Source organism: Copadichromis virginalis, linkage group LG6, assembly GCF_057382275.1.
Source record: "Copadichromis virginalis isolate Kocher_CV1m ecotype Utaka linkage group LG6, C_Virginalis_male_GT1.1, whole genome shotgun sequence".
Lineage (NCBI taxonomy): Eukaryota > Metazoa > Chordata > Actinopteri > Cichliformes > Cichlidae > Copadichromis > Copadichromis virginalis.
In genome coordinates, this window is record NC_140623.1 from 36721585 (window position 1) to 36726761 (window position 5177).

The following is a 5177-nucleotide window of genomic DNA, read 5'->3' on the forward strand; positions in this document are numbered from 1 at the left end:
GAAACACCACCTGGGTCTGGGTGCAGTTCCCCCCTCCAGGGGCGGGGGCACCTAGACCCGGTTTGTAGAGTACGCTTGGGGAGTGTGATCGTGTGTACAACGTCTCTTTATGTCTGTCTCCACGTTGGTTGAGTGTGGAGTAAGTGCATATGAGAGCATGAGGGTGGGAATGGATGTTTGTATCTGTGTGTGCCTGTATGTCTGTGTCTATATGTCAGGTTGGGTGTCAGGCGCCACCTCTCTGGGGACATCTCAGGCCCTCCAAGGTTTGGAGGCCTATCTCCCCCTACCACCACTTCCCCTGCCAGTGGCGGACCCCTCAGACATCGGTGCGTTGGTGGTTCTTTGTGTCCGGGGATGGGCGTCCAGGTACACACCGGCTCACTCCTTGGCGGCCGCTTATCGGGGCCTGGAGCCTGGGGCTCGCTCGGGCCACTTCGGAGGTGGGGTGCCCCCGGCCTCTCGGCCTGGGGCTCGGTCACTCAGGCGCAGCTGGCTGCCGGCGGAGCTCACGGGCGCGTCACTGCAACTCCCCCTGGCTTCTGCTCCGCGGCTGCTGAGTGAGCCCTCATCTGGGACTCTCCTCAGCTCTTTCCGGGACAGTGGCGCAGCTGCCCCTCTGTTGGTCTTCCTTGGTCTCTTGTGTTCTGGGGGCCTCTGGATGTCTGGAGTTTTGATCTCCTCCACACCTGCTTCACGCCCTGGAGGACGGGGCTGTGGCCCCCCCACACCCTCTAGCAGATTATTACATGAAGGAACCTTTTAAAAAACAAGCGCGTCCATGCTCACAGGTGTACACACGGGTGATCACACCCACAAACTACACCCTTTTTGGCTCCTACCTCAAAGCACACTGTGTTCTGTTGATCTTATGTGCTGCACAATAATGTTTAACATTTAGTATTTACTGTCATATTCCCATATATCATTGTGATGTTGTTTATTCTATTACTCTTGTTCTCTTCTGCTTGCTTTCTTTTTTCTTTCTCAGCAGGTGATCCAGGTGATTGATATATGCATTTTTTTTTCTCTGCCCGTTCTGTTGGTTTTTGTCTTTTGCCCTTCTCCCCCGTCCCTCTTCTCAGCTGTTTCTCTTTCCCTCTTTCTTTCTCCCCTTCTTTCCCCCAGTCAAGTCTGTCCCGTATTCAGTAAGTGAAAATAAAATAAACAATAAAAGGTGAATCAAATGGACCATTACGGCAAGGCTGGGATGGTCAGTTTGGTAAAGTAAATCCGTTGGGCATCTTTCTTTGCCTTTAGACAACAATTCTGATGGCAAAAGAGCCAAACGGGACAGGCCAAAAAAAAAAAAAAAAAAAAAAAAAAAAAAAAAAAAAAAAAAAAGAGAACGGTTGCCTTACAGAAAAACCACTGAAATGTACACTACAATGGGAAAGTACAAGAGGAAAAAAATAGACCTCTACTCATGCTGGGCTATAGGAGGACAGCATGAGAACAGGAAACAAAAAAACTCCTCTGCATAGAAAGCACATAAATGTCCACAGTACAACATTATAGAGCACGTGACCAGCAACAGGGTTGGGTAGGGGATAAGAAGTAATCCCAGGCAACACAGCAGCCATCCTGCCACTGCGCCGTCTCTCCAGCGCGGTCCAAGACCCGCCTCGTGTTCCCAGGAGGCAACAAGCAGGCGTTGGAAGGGGAAGGGGGATGAGTGAGTGCTTATCAGTGTAAGTGTATGTGTGTGCGTGTCCATAGTTCAGCTGAGACAGTGTCCTTCGCCCTACCAGCCTAAGTAAACAGTCTACCAGCCAATCCAGGTGGCCTTGCATAGAGTGGGAAGAACAGTCAAAACACAGTCGCTATCAGGGAGTTTTTGTTCGGCTCCAGCCTTGAGCCCACAGCTGGTGCCGAGGGGATATCCGCATTATGATGCTGATGTTGTTGATTTTTCTTTTATGCGAACAGCTCATGAGAATTTCAAAGCTGTTCTTTAACACTCCGAAACTGGTCTCTCAATCTCCCGTTGGAGAGCCGCGAGCTTCTCCATGATGTTATCAAACTTGCACTCCGTGGTCTTGTCATTCTTGTGCTCAGAGAGCCGATTCTGAGAACTCACGACTGCAGTGAGCTGTTCCACAATGTAATCCAACTTTCGCTCAGAGGTGATATTCTGAGTGGAGTTCTCCTTGATGTAATCCAATATACGCTCAGAGGTATTATTCTGAGTATTCACGGCTTCTCCAAGGTCTTAACCATGCTGCACTCAGTGAGCCCATTCTGAGAAGTCGCGCCTTGTCCCATCATTTCAATCCCAGCGGGCAGCCTTGGGGGGGTTTGAACAGCCGGTTCCGCTTTCTTAATTCTCCGATAAACCAGGGCCAAGCCAGCTCCGATCAGCAAGAACCCTGTTATCATGGTTCCGAATAGGTAGATATCTTCAGCGTCCTCGATCGACAGTCCCGCCAGGCACACGATCCTCCATTTCTGCCACCTGTCCATCGTGTATCCGGCAGGGAAAGTCCCTCCAGGGCACTCGGGCTCTCCCGAGCCTAGACTTCTCGTTGAGAAAAGGGTGTCAATAGCATTCAGAGACCAGCTGATCAAATCCATAATTCTCTTTTAGGTTTTAGAGAACAGACTGTGAGAGAGTGTTCCAGGGAAAGTAATACACACGAGACAAGACAAGGACACAAGAGGCTAAGCAGGGAAGATAAGGGGAAGGAGGAGAGGAGAAAAGTGTGACTGCCTTCGCCAAGAGCCAAACGAGACCCTCGGGAACGAATGAATTTCGTAAGTCGGGACAATGACAAGTCCACTGTATTTTAAATTAAACCATGTGAACTCTGTTGTTCTACCTGGAATTTGCCAAAGCCATTTTTCCGGCTCCTATTGCCACCAGACCCACTCATGACTTTACACTCCACAGCTTTTGGATATCACCAATTGTTCATTCAGCCTCCTTCTGTATTTTGTCATGCCCGTTCTTCCTAATGTTGTTGTCCACTGCGATTGCCCCATCTGTCATAATTGGAGTCTTCTGCACCTTGTCAACTGCAATTATGCCTAGTTGGTTAGCTAGCAGCTGCTTGTCTGTCTAAAACTTGAAGCCCTGCAGGATCTTAGCCCTCTTGTTCTTGACTACCTTTGGCATCTTAGGTCTCCCATCTGAACTTTAAAACATTTAATCGATATCTCCTACAGGTTCCAGATTAAAGTCACTGGGATGGGTGATGAAATGTTTCTCGCAGTAAAAATGCAACATCCAGATGAAAAGAATAAACTTTCTGGGGTGTTCCAAATACTTTCTTGTGTGTCTCAGTGTACACTGCCCCAACTATGATTTCACATCCTACTGTTACGTAGGTAGATGGTAGAATCTGGTGCTGAGAGCCTGTTCATGTGAGCCTCTGTGCTGTCCTTTAGACTGCCCTTTTTTGTTCTTTGGGCTATTGGTAGGATTTCTTGATGTCAGCCACTTTTTCTATCTATCAATACTATATCGTATATATAGTATATATGAGACGATGCTCAAGTTGACCTACCTTCTCTTAGAGTTCCGGAGTACTGCTCTATCAACCAAGGTGTTTTTTATCCTCTGGTATTATTTTTAATGCCCTTCTGAGTTACTTTTTATGTATTGACTCATGTGCCTACTCAGCTTGGTTGCTATAACACCTGGGAGAAGCTTCCATGCTGTGGAGAGGCAGATAATTGGCCAGTAGTGTCATGGTGTCATACCCTTGTGGTATGCCCTCTGTTAGCCAGTCTGGATGGGAACCAGTTACTTGTCCTTTCATGAATTCATATGCTTTTACCAGGGACTACTCAGTGAGTAGTCATGGATCATGTCAGGTCCTGGTGCTGTACAGCAAATCATTCTGGAGACTTGTAGGACAATAGTGGCTCAAGAGTTGGGAGTTTGCCTGTAATCGGAAGGTTGCCGGTTCAAGCCCCGGCTTGGACAGTCTTGGTCGTTGTGTCCTTGGGCGAGACCCTTCACCCGTTGCCTACTGGTGGTGGTCAGAGGGCCCGGTGGCGCCAGTGTCCGGCAGCCTCGCCTCTGTCAGTGCACCCCAGGGTGGCTGTGGCTATAATGTAGCTTGCCATCACCAGTGTGTGAATGGGTGGATGACTGGTTGTGGAAAGTGCTTTGGGGTCCTTAGGGACTAGTAAAGCGCTATACAAATACAGGCCATTTACCATTTGTAGACAAATGTCTGTGTTTGTGACTGACTGGTACTCGTTATGGTCCTTTTCTCTATGTCATCTTAATCCTGTAGTCATCTTGTTCATAGTTTCATTGCTGTGCAACTATTCTGTATTTGATAACAATTAAAGTTCAGTTGTTTGCCATATTTTGTAGTTGAAGTCTTAAAAGGACATAATTGTTCTCTATATTATCTTATTAAAAATTACCGGTCTCCAAAAATATTGATGTCATCCATTACTCTGGGGTGTAACGCAAAAAGGTCAGGTCTTAGCGAAGACAAGTAATAACCATTGACATAGCCATCATTTCCCATTTCCTGTATAATCTTAGTATAGATCTGTAATTGACAGTGACATTGCATGTATTGCATATTTGTGTGTGGATGTACAGTGAGATAGTGAGATATTGATCCACAAATGTTAGTGCTGATCCTGAGATTAATATGTAATTATTGGAGAAAGAATGCTGTTTTTAACTATGAAATGCCAGCCCTTGTTATTTGATCATTACTGCTTTATTGCATTAAATTAACTCTTAAGATGACTCAAAACAAGGAAAGTAAAAAGGATATGAAAGAAAAAGAAAATGAGCATCTAATGAAGTGGAAGTGGCAGCTCTAATAAACATGATGAATTACAGTCTCAAAACTGCGGATGAAGTCATTAAATTTGCGGTAAACAAGCGCTTTCAACATATTCATCATTGATGAATGGAAGTGAGGAAATCACAGGGGCTGAAATACCACAGAACAGAAATAATCCTTTACAGCAAGACATGCATTTATAATCGGAGTAAAAGCACAGAAATTAACTGAAAACTTTATGACTCAAAAGTAAAATTTGGTATTAAAATCATCTGACAGTGTCCTTATATTCTATCAACCAACGATCCACAGACAAGAGTTCATCCAGAAATAACCATGGACCCGAAGAAAAAAGAAAACTTTTAGGAAGTTTTCATCATCACACAGCTCTCTGAAAACTCTTTCCCTCTGAAGACTTTG

The 5177-nt window shown here is 45.8% G+C and overlaps 1 pseudogene; it reads right to left on the minus strand.

The window, feature by feature from the left end:
- Positions 1-1948: 1948 nt before the first annotated feature.
- On the minus strand, positions 1949-2574 carry LOC146708396 (uncharacterized; annotated as a pseudogene).
- Between the last annotated feature and the right edge of the window lie 2603 nt (positions 2575-5177).